Source organism: Lissotriton vulgaris, chromosome 7, assembly GCF_964263255.1.
Source record: "Lissotriton vulgaris chromosome 7, aLisVul1.2, whole genome shotgun sequence".
NCBI lineage: Eukaryota > Metazoa > Chordata > Amphibia > Caudata > Salamandridae > Lissotriton > Lissotriton vulgaris.
In genome coordinates, this window is record NC_141695.1 from 164,492,863 (window position 1) to 164,513,577 (window position 20,715).

Sequence of the window (20,715 nt, forward strand, 5' to 3'; positions counted from 1 at the left end):
CCGGTATTAGGCTTTTCAGATGTAGGTGACATGATTGTAGGATTCGATACTGAATCGGTAAGTTAAGGAATCGGTAAATTACCGAATTCTTAACATACCGATTCGGGAACTTACCAAATCCGTAATGTAGGGAGCACTCAAATGAGTGCATTTCCCATTTTAGAATTCGTTATTTACCACCAACTACAGTATCGAAAGTAAACATTGAAAACCCTAAAAGAAGCAATTTTTTGCAATTTAAAACAGTGACATGTGGCAGACATACATGCCCAGAGAAACAGATAAATATCAGAAATTACCCCCATTAGAGAAATTGACACTCTAAGAATATCTTGAAACTGCAGCAAAGCACTAGTGCCTTTGTAACCTGATACAAGTTCTTTGCAGCAGGAATAATAATCCTCTGCCCTATTTTATCATGGCAAAACGCCTATCTCGCAACAGCAGGAGCATTATTCAGCAGAGTTAACTTGACATTTTTATTGTTGCATGAAAATTCCTTGACACAAAAGGAATTCAGCACCGTTCTGCATAAGTTCCACAAGTAAACAAAAGGATCTCTGTGAGAAAAACAATAATTCACAGTTATCCTCACAAAATATGGTTTTGCGGATATGTGTGCTAAGTGTGATCATATTTACTACAGACCATAAAAACTCACCAAGGCCAGCTCCAGAGTTTTCCATTAGAGGTAAATTACTGCCCAGTGATACTAGCCCATCTGCGCTGTGCCCGATGCGGCAAAACACCTGGGGAACTGCAAAAGCTAAAAGGGAGATATTTCAGAGTGCTATTAGTGCATCATATGAGCATGGCATAGTTCCTCTGAGCGCCGGGACACTCTATTGAGTAGCAGTGCGCTTTACAAATACGCAATAACATAACTTAACAAGGTGTAACCCGACAACTAAAGGGTGATGCAGCACGTGCCCTGTTACCACCTCTATAGCAGGGCCCATTTCCATGCTTGCACCAGGGCTTACAGCATCTTTTCTACCATACTGTTTCCACACCTGCATTAAGTGGCAACCATTAAAATCAGAACCGATTTTAATGGCCAGAAAAAACGACAGGTAAAATTGCTTAAGGGCCGGATACAGGGTACGGTTGCAAGCACAGCTAAACCCCTGTCTAATCTCCTACTGCATGCAGGGAGCATGCATTTTCCCCGCCTGCCATGTCAGTCAACAAGGGATGGATGCACTGGAGCCTACAGCGCGAGAGAGGAGAGTCAGCCAGCAGCATATTACGAATAGTACACATTGTGCAACATGGCAAGGCACTGTGGGGCAGATTTACAAAAGCTGGCGCATCCCCAGGGATGCGCCAGTTATTGTGCATCGCAGCTCCGCCACCCATAGTACGCCGCATTTGGGGCAAAAACGGCACAGATGCGTGACGCATCTGTGCCGTAAAGGCGGTGCATTGCTGGAGTTACATCGCAAGCGCGACGCAGCTCCAGCAAGGCTCGGGGGTGCCCTATCTGTCCAATGCTGCGTCAAGCCTTACACCTGCTTCAAGCAGGCACAGGGTTTTGACGCAGCATTGGCCTAATAGTGGCTGAGTGAAATCTTGTAGATTTCACTCAGCCACTTTTAGGAGGCGTTCCTGTGCAGGAACGCCCCCTCCCTGCGCCGGAACGCCTCCTTATGGTACAGGGCTTTACAACGTGACTCATCTCCCAGATGCGTCACATTATAAATACCCCGCACCATGGAGCATATTTTGCGCTGCCGCTGCGTCACAAAAGTGACGCAACGGCGGCGCAAAAGAGGCGCAAGGGGCATGTAAATCTGCCCCTGTATTTTTTGCGTTTAGTGTGACGGTTGTAGTTCACAAAGCCAAGCAGCAAGACAGATAGAGCCATGACCTCTGTTTGAGAGATTTCGACCAGGCTCTGTCTGCCGTGCAGTACCAGGGTCTACCCTACTGTCTGTCAGAAGGCGCACAGGTCAGTAGACCGGGAGCCTTCCGAAGACGCTTGATGGTGAGCCACTCTTCAGCGCAGAGGTGTACATGGCCATGCAATTGATGACCTGCATATGTCTGCACTCCGTGTAAGCAAAAACAATTCCCAACAGGTATTATGTAAAGACAGTTTCAGAAATGTATGCAATATGCATTACAAAGAAAGGAGAAACAAGGAGTCGAAATGATTTTCCAAGAAGGTAGTATTATTTACCAAAAAGCAAAGGAGAGATCTTTCGTGGGTCAATACAGTTAGAACAGCACTGTACAGAACGGATCTTGTGACAACCCAATGACACTTGGTGCAAAGTGCTATATACAGTCAGTGATAGTGAGCGTGCAAGTGTTAAAAACAACAGCATTGGCGACGCATTGACCAAAGTTTAAACATCAAAAAATGGCTCCAACAGAAACAAGTTATAATCACTTGAAACACAATTGTTTATATAAGAGCACAAGACGTGATGTGCGTCGTATAATTCAAGCTGTCTAGTCGACGGCGTTTCGATCCCCTTTAGTCGGGATCATCATCAGGACAGAGTTGTCGATGAAAACAGTGCTGTGGACAGAAAGGGCAGTTTGAGCGAGGGATCTCGGGTTGGGGCAAGGCTAGGGAAGGGAAGGTGAGCAGATAGGTGATCGGATTTTCATTACAGACTAAGGTGTGCAGTGATGTGAAGGGGTGAGGGCCGGAGCGGGGGTAGGCAGGAGTGACATAAGAGGTGGTTAAGGTATTTCAGGGGATAAGGAGGGAACACTATATCTATTGAAGATGTCAGCCAGATTAATTAGCAAGTGAATGGAGGGGGACAGCCAAATGTGAAACGGACAGAGAGAAACTCACATATAAATTCAGGCAGGAGAGCGTGATTGAAGTCCGATTGGTAACTCAATGGTCCGAAACTGCGGGGGAGCAAGGGATGGAAAGTTTTAGAAAAAAGGCTAAGAACTCCTGCTATGACTAGAAACCACGGTAATTAGAATTACCTGATTGTTGCTTCCATCTGGGCTGCTGGTGCTGAGTGCTGTGCCTACGGGGGGGAAAAAAAGGAAAGTACTGGAAGTGAGCACGAGTCGGTGCCGAGAGAGAACAGAAAGTGTCTCCGGATAGAATCGCACTCGGCGAGCATGCGATGTTCATACCTGACTTAATCAGGACTGTAGACGGTAACCGGGGCTCTGCTGACGAGTGGGCTGCAGGCAATGAATGCGGGAGCTACCTGAGACCGTATCGAGCATACATATGAGTCAGGAAGTGAAAAACTAGGGGCGGAGTCCGGTGACCGCTGGGGGCGGGAAAAGGGGGTGTGTAGCAAGAATGCCGGAGTAGCATTGGCTGATGGGAGGGCTGGGGGCTGACTACGATCGTCACTAGAGGTGGAGTCTAGGGCGTGTAGTCAGGTTGCCAAGGTGACAATGGCAAACAGGAAGAGATTGGATCGGCATTAAGACAGGTCAATTCTAACAGGCATGACGCGATGGGGGCGTGTTCGGGGGACGTACGCTCGGGTCGGGAGGAGAGGCGGAGTAGGGCAAGCCGCGAACACAGGTGCAATGACACAGTTAAGTCATGGCAAGAGCACAATTCAATTTACGAATGTAAACACTGTACATTTCTTACAAAGTATATTAAGAGGGAAGAAATATCCTTGATATCAAACTATGCTATAACAACATTATGGAACTATACACGTCATAGCAATTCGAGTCTGGTATAAAACCGGATGGTTAAATACATGGCAATTGTCTATGTAGATGGACAATAGACTGGAACCTCAATAGAGGTTAGATAGTAAAGAGATTTGTAATGGAATTAGGAGCATAATATGCGGTACAGAATACATCAACCATACAATTCTTTACTGAATATAGAGAGGTAGTCGGAGGAGGGATAGATATTAAAGATAGGTGGACAGTGGAATTAGATGAAGATGGTGTTTGTCCATTCATCAAGGGTATTTAACCCATGGTTGAGAGAGTCAACTCGTGCAATCCATTTACATTCTGCTCTGTTGAGTAGAGTTGCCATATTCCCTCCTCTGATTGGTAGTGTGGGTTTTTCGATGACCATCCACCTTAGGTCAGTGTCTGTGTGTGATTTCTCCAAGAAATGTGTGACCAGTGGAGCAGTGAGTACTTTGCCGTTAATTCTGCTCTTGTGCTGTATTATCCGTTGTTTGACCATTTGGGTGGTCTGGCCAATATAGATTAATTTGCATGGACAACGGATGGCGTAGATGACGTTTTGGGTCTTGCAATTTGAGTGGTGGGATTGTTGATGAGTCTGTCCATTGTAAACAAATTCCTTGGTGTTGCATGTTAGCTCACAGACGCTGCAAGATTGGTATTTAAAGTGTCCAATTACTGGGGTCATCCCCCATGCCGCTGTAATAGTATGTTTATCAGTAGTGGCAGTTGGCCACGTGATGGCTCGAACAAGATGATTGGCAATGTTATTGCCTCTTTGGTATGTGAAAAGCGGTGGTGCATGGAATTGCTCATCAAAACGTAGCACTGCCCAGTTTTTCTTGATTATTTTAGCTACCTTGTTGCTGTCTGGGCTAAAAACAGAGACAAAAGGGATTCTGTTCATGGATTTTCTGTTTTGGTTCGGTACTAGTAAATCCTCGCGGTGGTTATACCATGCGCGTTTCTTCGCTTGGTTAACCAGACGTCGTGGGTAACCTCTGTTCACAAGTTTCATGACCAAGATGTCTGCCTCTCTGAAATAGTCTTTGCGCCATTTACAACTGCGCCGAATTCGGAGGAATTGGCCGAATGGGAGTCCATCACGTAGGCCCCTTGGGTGGTTGCTAGAATAGTGTAGCAAGGTGTTTTGTTCTGTGGGTTTACGGAAGAGCGATGTTCCAAGTTTGCCCTCCTCTGCGTGTATAATGACATCAAGGAATGGTAAGTCATTTGATTTGGTCTCACTTGTGAATTTGAGATGTTCTTGTGAAGAATTTAGCCAGGCCATGAAGGGTTGTAAAGAGTCGGCTGTTCCATTCCAAATCAGTAAAATGTCATCTATATACCGACGCCACAGATGGATTTGGGGTCGATATGGGTTGATGGGGTTCAGAATCATTGATTTTTCCAGATTATGTACATATAGAATGGCAAAGTTTGGAGCAAAACAAGCGCCCATTAATACTCCCTTAATTTGGAGGTAGTATATGTTTTTATACATGAAGTAGTTGTTTTGTAAAGCCACTCTTAGAAGGTCCATAATGAAGTCAGTAGGGATTTTCGAGGGTTGAGGTCTAGCAATTAGTAGATTTTTGATTACTTCGAGCCCTTCGTGATGAGGGATGTTGGTATAAAGGGACTCGATGTCCAGGCTTGCAATAGTTTGAATGTCCAGTTCGAAGGGTTGGTCTTCTATGGTATTGATCAAATCCATGGTATCACGTATATAGGTGTCGGTGATGGGCACAAATTCCTTGATGACTTCCTTTGCCTTACCCAGAACCACCTAGCATTCAGAAAGCAACTTAAAACGTGGATATTTGACAAGTAATTCCCCATCCCTCCTCAAGCGCCTTGAGACCCTCTGGGTATGTAGCGCGCTATATAAATTCTCTGACTTGACTTGACTTGACTTGAGTCCAGGTACTTCCCCAGAGGTTCCAGGATTGATCCACAACCTGATACGATGGGACGTCCAGGTGGGTTTCTGGCATCTTTATGAATCTTGGGAAGAACATATAAGACCGGAGTCCTAGGATGTGGGTTATTCAAGAACTTGAATTCCTTCTTGGTGATGATATTATTGTCTCTGGCCGTAGTAGTGATAGAGAGAATCTTCTGTCTGATATCTACCAGGGGGTCTTTAGAGAGAACTCGATAATGTTCATTGTTGGTAAGTTGTCGTTCAACTTCTTTGTCATACTGTGTATTGTTTAGAACGACAATTCCTCCGCCCTTGTCTGCGGGCTTGATAACAATCTCCGAGTTGTTTTGCAGGGCATTTAGGGCTTCTTTTTCCGTCAAGGGTAGATTGTAAGGAATGAACCGTGGGGTAGTTTTGAGATCCATTACTTCCTTTAAGACAAGTCGTTCAAACGTCAGGATTTCAGGTGTCATTTGATTGGACGGAGGATTGAAGGTAGAGGGAAGCCGAAACGGAGAGATTTGATTTGTTCCGGTGTCTGGTTTATCAGCAAAGAAGTATTTTAACCGGATTCTTCTGAAAAATTTAAGAAGGTTAGATTGTAATTCCAGGAAGTTGGTTCTGACCGTTGGCACAAATGAAAGACCACGTGAAAGAAGTCTAGTTTCTTCTGGGGTCAGAGTGTGGTCAGATAAATTGAAAATGGGGATGGACATGGCAGTGGTGGTTGCGTCCTGATTGTTAATTACTGTGGTTGTCCCCATTGATAGTACCGATTGCGAGTTTGTCGGTAGCCTGGAACTGGAGGTTGGTATTGTTTGGCACTGGTTTGGCGGTTCTGTGGTGGTGGTTGGTGTTGCCCGCGTCCTCGGCCTCGTCCTAAAAAACCAGTGGGTAGTAGTTAGTAGTGGCTGTGGTCTAGAGGTTGTTGCAACTGCGTCGTCTGCAGAGCTATTGGAAGAGACAGAGAAAGTGACTCGTTGATTGTTTCTATAACGTCCCCAGTTCTGTGTTCTTGGAGGGTTTTGTTGGGTATTGTAAAATTCCTCGTTTAGATAGGGGTATGTGTTCTCAACCTTATAGTTTTCGATGTCCTTCTCTACTTTGTTGACCTTTTTGTTGACTTCAAATGTGTTAAAGGTGGCGATGGTGCTGTTGATTTTATCTAAGAGGCTTTTGGCATCGGTGAGGGTGGTGTCGCCTTGAATAAGTTTTTCCAGTTCTTCAATTTCTTTCAATTCCAAACGACTGTGTTCTATGGCTGTATCTATATACAGCCATAGAACACTCCAGCGCTCCCTCTGATAGACAATATGCACCTATGGCTGGATACTGACTTGCTCTCTCATTTAATCGAAATGGGAATTTCTTATGAGCATGTCGCCTCTCACAGCTTGGCCAGGAGGAAGCAGATACTGAATGGCGGTACATAGTCATGTGAGCGGCACAGCCAATAAAAGGGCATTGTTTGTTTTGCTGTCTCCCAATAGACAATTTTTTGTAAATGTCGCGGCCAAAATTGTTGTTCCAGTTACAACTCTAGGGTTTTTCCTTGCCCTCATTCAGGGACTGCAACAGTCTAGCTCCGAGGCTCATAAGCGCCGGGACACTCTTCCTGGTTAACTGTGTGCTCTACAAATACTGTTTAACATAACATAACATAACATAACATAACATGACATAACATAACAATTGAAAATATCGCAGCCATCACGCTAGTCCGCTGATTTCGCAATTGTTCTTGCGAATTGCTGGAGGGATTGTTTACTGGCCTGGAGAAATGATTCCTAGAAGAGATTGGTTGGCTTTATTGTAAATCTCATGTGCTTGCTTTTTATTGCCCTTTGTGGATAAGCCTTCCTCTAATATTTGTGTCTTTCCCTTGCAGCTTAGCCTCTTTACTTGTGTCCTTCCATGTTTACTTTTTGGGCACTACATATTTTTTTGGGGGTTAGCACTCAATCAGAATACCTGGGTTTTCCAGCTGACATTCTCATGCACTTCTCTTCCCCCTCCTCAATGCTCTATGTTGCTCTTTTTTGTGCGTATTTTTCTCGTTGCCACCATCTATGTTATGCTTGCCCTCATGTGCTTTCACTGCACTGCGTCCTGCTTATGTGGTTCTCCCTCTCAAGTGCTGCTTTTCACTCTCTTTCCTGCTCCCTGCTGGTTTTCCCTTCACCCCTCTCACCCCCAGTTTGTACCCTCCTCCACTCATGGTCTTTTTTTTAATGTAATATTTATTTATTTTTAGGCCGCGGAACACACCCGTCCACCTTAGAAGTGTTTTTGCACTAATTCGATTTTGGTTATTTACCAATCCATCTCAGATCAGTAAATTAACAAAAATGGCACTTGTATTATTTCATAGGCACATACGTGTAGTTTAGCATGTGTGCACCTACAAAACGACGCAGCCACGTCATTGGGCCATTGGCAAAGGGAATAGGTCACAAAGGTGAGACCTATTGGTTTTGCCAATGCTGGTTTCTTTTACCCATGTTTACTCCTCTGTTGTAACAGTAGGGGGAAAACGGGACAGCGGAGAATGCATATTAGGAGGATAAATTCCTCCCAATCTGCATTCTCTGCACACCCTTTTCTCTCTTACTGTTGGCTCCTCCCTTTTCGCCTTTCTCTTCTTTTCCTCATTCCCTCTTCTGTTACCTTTACTTTTCTCTATCTACTCTCTATACTTCCATCCTTACTTCCACTACAATTACCAACTTTTGGTAGACTTGTGAAAGACGCCTCCTCTGAACAACTTCCAACACACCCACAGACTAGCAACAACATGTTGCCAACCTGCCAAACACACATAACCTACTATATGTTTAGTTCCCACCAAAGCTGTCTTAACCCGATTGCAATATTGCCACTGTGTGGGGCGTTCCATTGAGTAGGCGGGGCTGCGTCGGCCAACGGACATGCGCAGCACTACCGAGGTAGTACTTGCGACGGCCGTGGATGTGCACTGGGCCCTGCCTACACAACCACTCACAGGAATAAAATGATTAACAGAAAATTAGTGTTAAATTCTGGTCTGTATGGGGCCCCTGTGCTCGTTGGGCCCCAGGGCAATAGCCCAGCGTGCCCATGCGTTAGGACAGTACTGGTTCCAAGGTAATGCCACAAATCATAAAAGAGAACCATAGCTACAATTGCACCAAAAGGCCTAACATTTGGAAAACACTGTGCTATGCAACTATCCATAACATCACAGGGAGGAGGATGAAAAAAATGTAGGCAGGGTGCCTCCTTTGTCTTCCTTAGTACTTAAGATTTTGCTTACAGGACCAGTACACACTTAGCTCCCTGTAGCTGCTCAGGCCCAAGACAACAGTTCGTGTCATTCTGTCCATCGCCATCAAACAGCTTCGAAACATTCATCTTAAGGAAGCACATTCTCAGGTACCCTGCTAAACAATAAATATCCATATTAGCAGAACAGAAATATCTGTTTTTTAATTTTCAAAAATGTTCCTGCAATTTCAAAAGGGGTCAGTGAGCGTAGTGTGCCAATCACTTTCCAATCAGTTAAGCTAAAACTGCAGGACATCCTTTAGGTCTCGCCCACAGACATCTTTTACATATTTGTTGTGAAGATCTATTGTTATTGTGTATGATACCAATACTGAGAATAAACTTTGGGTTTAGCATTTGTGGGCTTTCTTTTCAATCTTTTTCTTATTTGATGGCTTTCCTTCCCCTTCTTGTATTTGTCCCTCTCCTGGAGCACAGCCTCTGTATCTTCCTTTTGATTGGATGACTTGTATACATCCGCAGCTCATATCAGGGAACTATTTTTTCCTTAATCTTTGAGAGTTCCATGTGAGTGCACGTATTTTCTGCTCTCTCCCTTGTACAGATGCCCCACACATGCCTGTCTGCATACACCCGCTGTGTTGCTTCCTCACACCTCCCAGCACATCTGTAAAAGCACAGCAACATCTAAATTTTACATGTTTGATTGAAGAGCAGATTTCACATGGTTGATTTGCTTCTACCACCTGCCTTCCACATGTTGCATGAAAGGCTAAGCCATGACAAATAGAGACAGTGTTTATGGTGCTGGGGAAGGGGGTAAGATGCTGCACTCACTCAGTTTCCATTTGAATTAGAAGGTTGTCATTTGGTGCGCCCAGAGCATCAAATGACTTGGGCAATTGTTCCAGTTCCCAATTGTGGGGAAAGTAATTCACAAGCTTTTTCACTTAAATTTGGACAACTCCTTAGACACCTGTTATGTTTTTGAAGTTCTTCCAACCATTCCTCTGTGATTTTTTTTAAGCTGGATCACATGAAAAGTTATCTTGAAATTCTGTGCAGAGTTTTCTGCTTCAAATCGGAAAAATAAACCATGCTATTTTTAAAGATTTAAAACATTGAGTTTTTATGTTCAGTTTCAAGATGACTCAACTTATGTGTTTTTGTTTCGTCAAGTATTTATATTTTCTTTTTCTTTTACCTTTTTTAACAATGTTTTGTAGATAGTTGACAAAGCATAATGAATGAATGAATGAATGAATGGAGACTTATACCACGCAACTTAGCCCAGAGGCATCAAGGCGCCTAAGATCGAAACAGCTTGTGATTCTTCTAGTGCAAGACTACAGATAGGTCTCTACAAAGAGCCGCGTTTTCAATGCTTTAAGAAAGAGTGTGATAGAAGATTGTCCAGCAAGTTCAGGGGGGAGAGTGTTCTACAGCCTAGGAGCCAGAGAAGAGAAGGCTCTCCCTCTCCACCTTGCTTTAAAAAACCGAGGAAGTGACAAAAGGTTTTTGTTAGAGTAGCGAAGGGCTCTACTGGGAGAGTAAGGGTGTAAAAGGGCCCTGATGCCCTCAGAACCTGAGCCATATAGGGCACCATGGGCAAGACAAAGGATCTTAAACGTAATTCTGGGCTGAATGGGCAACCAATGCAGGTTCTTCCTAGCTATAGAAGCTGAAGAGAGTCTAGGAAGGTTGAGAACCAACCTGGCTGCCGCATTTTGCACTATCTGTAAGCGCTGAATAAGCTTCTTATTGATGCCTGAATAAAGCGCATTACAGTAGTCTAATCTCGAGGAGACAAGTGCCACAGTGACCTGTTTCCGGGCTTCGGAAGAGAGGTAGTGAGCGATCTTTCTCAAGACCCTGATGATCCCACAGCAGGTGGAAACAGTCCTACTGACCTGACATTCAAAGGAGAGCGATGAGTCCATCAACACACCCACATTCCTAGCAGATTAAGAGGGAAGAGGACACACCCCGAGAGACGGCGGCCACCAGTCACTCGACCAGATGTCCTGGTTACCCCCGAAAATAAGGATCTCTGTCTTCTCTTCGTTTAACTTCAGGAAGTTCTGAATCATCCAACGAGAGACAGCTTCCATGCAGGTCCTGAAGTTAAGAGGGGAGAGGCTAACCGATTGAGCAAGGAAACCATGATTTGGGTGTTGTCAGCATATGACAACACCTCTAACCCAAATGATCTTACTAACCTGGCTAGTGGGGCCACATAGATGTTAAAAAGTGTGGGGCTCAGGGAAGATCCCTGGGGGACCCCACACTGCACAGGTTTGGAGGAGGAGAGGAATTCGCCCAGCTTCACCCTCTGTTCTCTTTGAAAAAGAAAAGAGGTCAGAAGGTTTAAAGCTGAGCCTCCAACTCCAATCTCCCGGAGACCCGCAATCAATACAGAGGGAGACAGAGTGTCAAAGGCTGCCGTGAGGTCAAGCAGGACCAGAAGGGTAGTCTGGCCCATGTCGACCTTCGATCGGATGTTATTAATGACCACCGTGAGGGCGGATTCAGTCAAATGGGCTTTTCGAAAGCCGTGTTGAGATGAATCCAGCAGACTAGAGTCATCCAAAAAGGCGCTTAAATGATGGTTAAGGTGTGAGTCAAGAATTTTTGCGGGAGTGGGTAACAGGGATCTTGGGCGGAAGTTCTTCAGAACCCCAGGGTCCAAGGTGGCCTTTTTCAAGAGGGGTTTAACAACCCCCATTTTCCAGGAGAGAGAAAAGCTTCCTTCGGTGATTGCTAAATTCATTACCTCCAGGAGGGGAGGAATAACCACCTCCCTACAATCCTTGAGTATCTTAAGAGGGCAGGGATCCAGAGGGGAGCCAGATTTCGTTTTATCAAGGAGCAGGCAACCACTATTTTCATTTTTTTTCTTTAGTTTTATTTAGCGCAAACTCGCCTCAAAGGTATTGAAGCGCTTTATTTGAATGAGCGCCAGTTAAATTGCACAATGAAACTTTCCTTTTTGTGATTTTTAGGCACTTGGAGATTCAATGATTCTCCCAGACTCACACAACGTTGAGCCTACGCCTAAAAACTTGTGTGAAATTCCTTCACGTGGAAGGAAAACGACTTGTCCTCGGAATTAGCCCAAAACTGTATTTCTGACATTTTTAACTGGCTTGCAAGGGCTCAGCTCAAGTGCAATGAGGACTAGTCTGAGGTACTACTGTTTGGATCTGTTTCTCCTCTATTCAGGGAGGATCTGTGCCCTGCATAATATCCCAGGCTTAACTCAGTTGGCAACCTGGTTAAGAATCTGGGGGTCTGGTTCAGTGAGGACCTCCAGTTTCCTATGCAGATAAAAAAAACTTGCCGGAGTTTGTGGTTATTATATGAGTGCTAAAATTATTGTATTTTGACTGCCTTCTTTACAACTAACTCCCTGATCCATGTGGTCATAGGTACCAGTGACAAGGATTGGTAAGTCAATGGTATAGGAATTGGTGGAAATAAAATAAACTGGTAGTCGAGTGTGGGTTATCTGATTGAGTAAATGTGTAATTGAATTTTGGGCCCAGGTGAGTATTGGTAAAATTATAGTCGGTGACCTGCGTGCTCTATCAGGAACATTGAAATCACTTAGGAAGTTCCTGCCATTGCTACCCAGATCAGCAAAGGAAATGATGACTCTTGCCCTCATTTTGTCATGTATCGACCATGCCAATGCATTGTATTTTGGCCTTCCGGGATACCAGCTGAAAAAGCTGCAAATCATTGAAAATGCAGCAGCAAGAGTGCTTCTTAGTATCCCCTGCCGAACAGGCATAAAGCAACATCTACGGGGCCTGCCTTGGCTCCCTGTGGTGCAACGCATCCATTTCAAGGCTCTCACTCTTGCCCACAGTGCCGCTGTATCTTAGGAGGCTTTTTGATTTCTACGTTCCCGAAGACAATTGCGCTCAGCTGCATAACGTCTTACGCAAATGGGGGGAAGCTCTCTTTCTTTTAAGGCAGTCAAAGCCTGGAAGGCCCTTCCTTATGAATTGTGGAATACTTAGGATCTCAGGCTGTTTAAGAAGCAGTTAAAGACCTTGCTTTTTAACGAACCCACAGCTCCTCTCAGCTCCTTGCTATGTCTGTAGTTGGTTTTTCGCGCAGGGACACTCTAGAGTATCTGTGCATCCTATTAGTGTTTTATAACATAACATAACAATACTGCTCTCCTCTTTGTAATTATGTTATAATGTGTAAAAAGCAGCAACCCCTCGGACCACACCTCTGGCATCCAAACCGAATGAAAGGTGACTTGCCGACAAAACCAAATAATTCAAACATGAAAGTTGTGATTGCAGCCACTGGCACCTGAACAATTATGAGTTCTTGCGCCCTCCCCAACCATAAAACAAGTCCAACAATATGTGAACCAGCATTGGTGTGAAGGCATCTCACCCTTTCTGCCAGTAATGAATAATTGACAAGGATGCCACAACAGCGGATCCTAAAGGTAAACACCAGCCCCCAGGAACAGCTCGGTCTCTGATCAAGCAACATTTCACCACTGCGGCCTGCCTACCTATTGTTCATGCAGCCCAGTAGCAATGGGTGGTGGTGGCCCAGTGAGGCTTTGGAGGCTGATAGAGTAAGGGAATCCCACCCTTTCAGAACTCGTCACAGGGTGGGGTGGGGTGGGGTCTATGATGCTTCCAGATCCCACCCCATCCTATGATGAACGGGTAGAGTGGGGAGCCATTATTAACTGCCATGCAGCCGCTTCTCGAGCTGATGCTCATGCCGCCCGGAGTCGCTGCAAAAAGTGGCACTACTGTGCGTCATGTAGTGGTGGAAACCAAGATTCGAGGGCTGAAGTGATTTAAGCCATTTGCACTAGTGCATGACTCTTGACCGATGAGGTAGCGGCCTCGGTTCGTAAGGAAAGTTGCTGTATTTGTAGCTCTTTCGTCTATTTATTACATTTATGATAAAAACAACAACACAGAGCCGCACTACCGCAACTTTGATCAGGGAAATACATGTACACAGGCACCCTTAGCAAAGTCGGCGGCATAGTAATTTTGTTATTTTTGTCGCATTAGCGAGAGAGTACAGCTTCTCCTATAGGGTGATCATCAATGGCGGACTTTGCAATCACGTGTTTAGATGTGGTTCCTTTGCACAAGCCGTAAACGTCATGTCACCAAAAAGTGAAAGGGGATTATAAACTATCGATGACTGGACGCAGAAATGTTCCTTCCATCTTCCTCCTGGTTGTCAAGTGAACGGGTCACACCCTCTAGTAACCGCTTTTCTCCTCACTGTCCTAAACATGTTAGAGCAGATGGGTGTTTCTAGCGTGGACCACAAACTGAAGGGAAAAGCTCTTGCAATGCGTCAGACGGGGAAACATTACTGGTTTATTGGAAGACTATCAGCCCGTCCCGACGTTGTCCGGGTATGAATTGCTGCCGGCCAGTAGTATATTGTTTTGTAGGATTTCGTTTTGATAGCATTTCTTATCTGTTACAGGCCTTTGAAACGCTCCGATTCACAGTGCACTGCTGATGCACTTAAGAGTGCGCGTTCAGTAGTGTGTGAACTCAAGTTTCCCTACTTTATTTTTCCTTGCAATATTATATAGCGCGAACTTGACAACATGGCATGAGCACAATTTACATTACAGAAATATTCATTTGTGGTAGGCGATTTGCCTGGAATCACAGGATGTTGAGCTGATGCCGAGATTCAAACGTAGCTCCCCAGCTCTAAAGTTCGCAATTCTAGAACTTGTGGCGGGAGGTGTGTCTAAAAGTGTATGTCGGTGCTGGCCATCAATGAGAGAGACTTGTGCATTTTTCAAATAGGTGGTGAAAAAATATGAGTATGTTACTGGAGATGTGGGCCGCCGTGCCACCAATGCACTTACCGGGGGAGGGTAAACACCCATTATTCCGCAACTTTCTTTCCGCATACCATCACTCCGCATACTTTCGTTCGAAAGTATAGTGACTCCACAATGCCATTATAAAGCATGGCATTACATTTTATATGCTTTTAAAACGCATACATTTACAACGAAATTCGTTGTAAAGGCATGAATGGTAAAAGCATGTTTTTTTTTAATGTTTGGATAAGGTAAGTATGTAAATGTAAATGTACATGTATTTATATAGCGCAAATCACCGAGCCGGTATCTAAGCGCTTGCTTAGGGAACCCGTCCTGGTATTCCCCTGTGAGATAACCCCAGCAGGGTATCCACAAGGTGAAAGCCAGGCATCCCACCGCGAGGGGCCGTTGTGGAGATTAGGCAAGTTATTGCCCAGAGTCGCAGAGTGTGAACCCATGAATCGAGTAGGCACCGGAGCGAGAATTGTCGAGTCCATGGACATTTTAGGACCCAAGACCCCGCCGAGCCGGGAATTGAACCCTGGTCCCGGGCTGACCTCGGCTCCCAGGTCTGCCTCCTCTAACTCGTGAGCCACACATCTCCACATATGGGTATAGGGGTATATGTTTTGGGGTACTGAGGTATATGTTTTGGGGTGTTTGGGTATTTTAAGGCTTCAGATATAGTTTTGGGGTACAGGGGTAGTTTTAGGGTTTAGAGATAGGTATGGGTTTTGGGGTACAGGGGTATTTTTAGGGTTCAGGGCTAGGTTTGGGTTTTGGGGTATAGGGGTATTTTTAGGGTTCAGGGGTAGGTTTGGGTTTTGGGGTACAGGGGTATTTTAAGAGTTCAGGGATAGGTTTGGGTTTTGAGGTACAGGGGTATTTTTTAGGGTTCAGGGCTATGTTTGGGTTTTGGGGTACAGTGGTATTTTAGGGTTCAGGGGTAGGTTTGGGTTTTGGGGTACAGGGTTATTTTTAGGGTTCAGGGCTAGGTTTGGGTTTTGGGGTACAGGTGTATTTTTAGGGTTCAGGGGTAGGTTTGGGTTTTGGGGTACAAGGGTATTTTTAGGGTTCAGGGATAGGTTTGGGTTTTGGGGTAGAGGGGAATTTTAGGGTTTAGGAGTAGGTTTGGGTTTTGGGGTACAGGGGTATTTTCAGGGTTCAGTGCTATGTTTGTGTTTTGGGGTACAGGGATATTTTTAGGGTTCAGTGGTATTTTTGGGTTTTGAGGTACAGGGGTATTTATAGGGTTCAGGGTTAGGTTTGGATTTTGGGGTACAGGGGTATTTTTAGGGTTTAGGAATAGGTTTGGGTTTTGGGGTACAAGGTATATTTATTAGGGTTAAGATGGGTTATTGTTTAAGGGTATTTTAAGGAGTAAGGGTGGGTTATGATTATGGGGTGCAGGGGTATTTAAAGGGAGCAGGGTGGGATTCGTTTTTAGGGTGTAAAGGGTAATAAAATAAAATAATAAATAAAAATAATATAAATAATGCAATTTAAAAGAATAAATGTTTTAATTAAATTTTAAAAATGTGTATACCGCCAGAGCGGGCCTGAGATGCAGCTAATGCGGCGGCATCGTTTCATCAGGTACAGCGAGCATGGCGGCAGCCTGTAAACGAGTCAGCAGAAGCAAGCTGGTTATTCATCAACCCACTGGGGTAACACTGTACTTTAATTGCATTGCACCAGCATTGTGCTCACTGGAGTCAATATTTCACTTGCACTACAGGGACCAGAATGCCGGAAGATTGGTTCCGCCCATGGGGGCAGTCCCAGGAACTTATTAGGTGCAAGTGCAGCAAGAAGGTGTTTTATGCGACTTGGCTGCCATTGAAGAAGGGAACAAGGGTTCCAGAAACGCGTCTGGCTATGCTAATTAACTTTGAATTAACTTACCGGCGCTTTTGTTTTCCTGAGCTGCTGCCAATAAAACGTGCTGAATTACGCTGAAGCGACCTCTCCCACAAGGGTGATTTTTTGTGTGAACGTATATATATATAAATACACATATGTACAAACATGTATTTGATGTTTTAATAATGTACTTTTACAATGTATATGACTTTACCACACATGCATTTGCGTTATAATGGCATGCGTGATAAAGTCATATGCGTTGTAAAAGTTTTAGAAATGATGTCTTTGCAGAGTAATAGTCCTGCGTTATAAAAATTGCAGAGTGATGGTATGCGGGATGTTGGTTTGCGGAATATCATCACATATTCCCGGGGAAGGGATAGTCCCTTTCTTGCTATTTCCGTGGAGGCGGGCCTTCTGTCCAGATGTGCGTGGCGCCGGGCCTGTGCGCAACAGAAGTGGAAAATCTCCAGTGTGCGCTTCAGGCGTCACCGGAAGGTTAAGGCAAGATTACATTTCCTGCACAATGGCCCCTGTTTGCGCTCCTTCCGGCCCTTGGGAATAGTGCCATGCCTGACCTCCATACAGTAAAGCAGGTGCACTTCACTGGGAGAGCGGGGCAAGCACACCCGGAACTGGAATGTACAGAACCTAGGAAGAAAAAACAATTAAATATTGGGCACACCGCTGCTTTTTTTTCCCATAATCCCGCGCCCCGCACACGCCCACGCCCCCAGCACACGCCCACAGCACATGATATGAGACATGGCATGAAGGGCGGAACGTACCACATGCCTCCAGCGTTTGTCACACCCCCAGCACATGCCCACAGCACAACACAGACAGGCTCACAAGGGACTACTTTGCTGGCACGGTTCTTTTACCTTTTAAATGTATATGGTGGATGTCTTCATAGTGTATGTCCTTCTGCTGCAACTGTCTTTTCCAACGCTGCATTGGGTTTTGTGATTGGTGCTGTGGTTCCTAAGATTACCCGCCTCAAAGGTTTGGGCTCTCTCTTTATTATATTAGTATATATGTGCGGCATTGATGCTGTATGGTGCTGTCTGAGAGAGAGACAGCTTCCGAAATTACCTTCTGAACAAGCCAAAACAATCAGAAGATTCCAAAGAGGTGGGGGCCAATCACAACACATGCAGCGTGTCAAAGTAGTTAGGGGGTCAATGGTCTGTACACAGCGCATTTTAAAAATAATTGGCATAATTCATCCTTGGAGCAGAAATACGTGGACACATCGTCTTGCCTTGGGTCTGGAAGAAGCTTTAGCTTTCAATTTGAGGCATGTTTCACTTGTGGGCGTTGTCAGCCTGTCAATGAGAAATCCTGGATTTTAATGATGGCTTCACACTTTTGACCACAGCTTGTGATCTTGACCAATTAGCTTAATTTCTGTGTGCGTCTTTTCCATTGTCTGCCCTAGCAAGGAGGAGTGGGAGGGGCTGCAAGGCCTCCTGCCTTCTTCGAACAAGACTACAATGAGCCCAATTGCCCTTAAAAAGAAGCCCAAAAACAAACAAATATCCCACCAAAAAAGCCCAACTGATGGCACATATCGAAAAGTACAAAAACACAAAATAAATACAAGCAAGAGAATGGAGGCATGGTGGGGGAGGTAGCACTAACACAACAGTGGCATTAAGAGGAGGTGGAAGAGGGGAATACTATATTTAAATGTAAGCAGTTGTGGCACCAAAGCTGAACACAGGCAAATAGTAACACAGCAGAAAACCTAGAAAAAAAGAGTCACCCAGAGAACAGATAAAGAACCATGGTGGAATGAGACAGTACTATGTCCTACTCTGTGGGAGGAACAGAAGACAGAAAGGAGGGACAAAAAGGCAGGACTGACCACTAGCAAGCAGGGATTTGTGAAGGACACTGACACAGACAAATGAAAAGCAATGTCAAGAACGGGGATGGCTTGATGTCCACAGACAGTCTCGACAAGACAGCTGTGCTGTCTAGCTCGACTTAAAAATGAAGACTGAAACAGGGCCCTATGGGACCCTCTATTTCTGTCATTGATCAGCTTAAGAAAAACCCTGTCTTCCTGTCTGTCATTGTCAAGTGGTGCAGCGCAATGTCATCAGAATCCTTTTTGTGACACAGGGATGGGACTAAGGGGCTTATTTGCAAGCCCATTGAGCCTCCGGTGCGTCACTTTGTTGGACGCACCGGCAGGGCAGTGTGCTGGCCCATATTTACAAGGCCACACAAAGCCACTCTGCATGGCTTTTTTTTATGGCCTTGTAAATATGGCCCCCTTTCACAAGTTACTCAGAGTGAAAGGGTCACTCCATGGGTATTGCTGTGAGTGTGCACATGCAAAGCACCAATGGATTCTGCCATATTCCCAGATTGACATGGTTTCATGAACCTGGGATGCATCAGATTCTAAAGCATCTCCAGGGGAGGTGTTAAAGTGGCACAACAAGGAGAAATACCTTTATTTCTCCTCGTTTTTTCCTCTTTCTATAAGGAGGTGAATGCCATCAATTATTGTTTTTGTGCGTAAAGGTGCTGTTCCCGCACAAAAACAATCCATCTTGCGACTCAGGTACCCTTGCACATTAGTGCAAGGGTACCTGCATTGAGGCTACGCTGCCAATTGTGAGCTAGCTCAGAGGAAAGCACAGGAATGTGTTGTGTTGTTGAAAATAGGATGTATGCTTGCACTTTCCTAATGACGCAGCTCAGCTCAACCAGATGGCTTGCATCATGGCGCTGTATCATTATCTTGTAAACATGCCCCTAGGCGACAGGTGGTACTGTTGCTTACCATTGAAATGTTCCAGGGTCTAGACCACTATTTCATTTAGAATGAATCACTAATATTTTGCCTCTCACTTTTAAACATACCTTGTCAATTTGTATTATTGCTTTGAGTCTTAAATAAAGGTGCTGTAGAAACTGTTAAATAAGATATCCTGCTGATTTTGGTTATATGCTTTATCCAGTGAGACACATTTATGACACACAGGATGCTATTTCAATTGTAACAATTACATCGGCCATTTGAAACCTTCTCAGACCCACCTTTTTCGTCCCACTAAAACTGACTGTGGGGTCTGAGGTGATGAGGGCGATGAATGCCCTATATGTAACTACCATGTCTTTGTTTTCTCTTTGCATGCTGATTCTTATGGTCCTAGATTGAAACATTTTAAAGCAAAATTAAAAGCACAAAAAAAGAAAAACATCCTAGATGATTTAAGCAAACCTGTCAAAGCATTACTTGAGATCACAGAGACACTGCTCACTTTTCACTCTATGTGTCAGGGGCTTATTTTTTGTTTGAGTTCTGCCTCTACCCTTAGTTCACAAGTGGCCCACAAACTCAGCTTTACCAAACAGCCCGGTGTATGATGCGCAGGACTGCTTAGAGAGTCAAGTGCAACTGGCCATAACTTGTCAGTAAGCTAAAACTGTGAATCCCTGCATGCACGGCCAGACTGGAAACCAAAACTTGCCCTGGCAAACAGCTCACCGGACCCCGGTGATCCAGCGGTTCAAAAACAACAGATACTTCACTACCATATACTCACCTGAGCCCATAAAAACACTCACAATGTGTAAAATCGCTGGGGTCAAGTTTATAAATTTCCACAGTGTTCAAGATTAGTTTAAAACCCCTAACTTTTCACTGATCAAAATCAATGGACCATTAGTTGAACTAGTTGATGGTGAAAATGACATAAAATACCTATACTTTATTTTAATGTAACTCAGCACAGACTCAGGATGATTTTAAATCTTTATCTAAATAAAATGCATGTGAACCACTTCAAAAATACAGCTCAGTCACCTTCATTCGTAGGAGCGAAAATTCAAATCTTTAGATACTAAGCATATGTTTCGGACCCACACAATGAGCAATGCTCAGAAAGGGAGAGGACAGAGAGAAAAGAACATCTACAAATAACGAGAATTTTTATATTTACAAAGAATGGTGTGAATGTCAACCCCCTGGCCAAAGGGCTGGCAAGGGTCTCCTGGGATAGATCAGAAAACAAAGGCTTCGGGACAGGAATCGGGACAGGATAGATGACCTCTCTAGAATACCAACAGTTGCGTCGCACCCCTCTCTGACACTCTCTTCGTCCTCGAGATTCTGCTGTGATCTTCTTTTTAACCC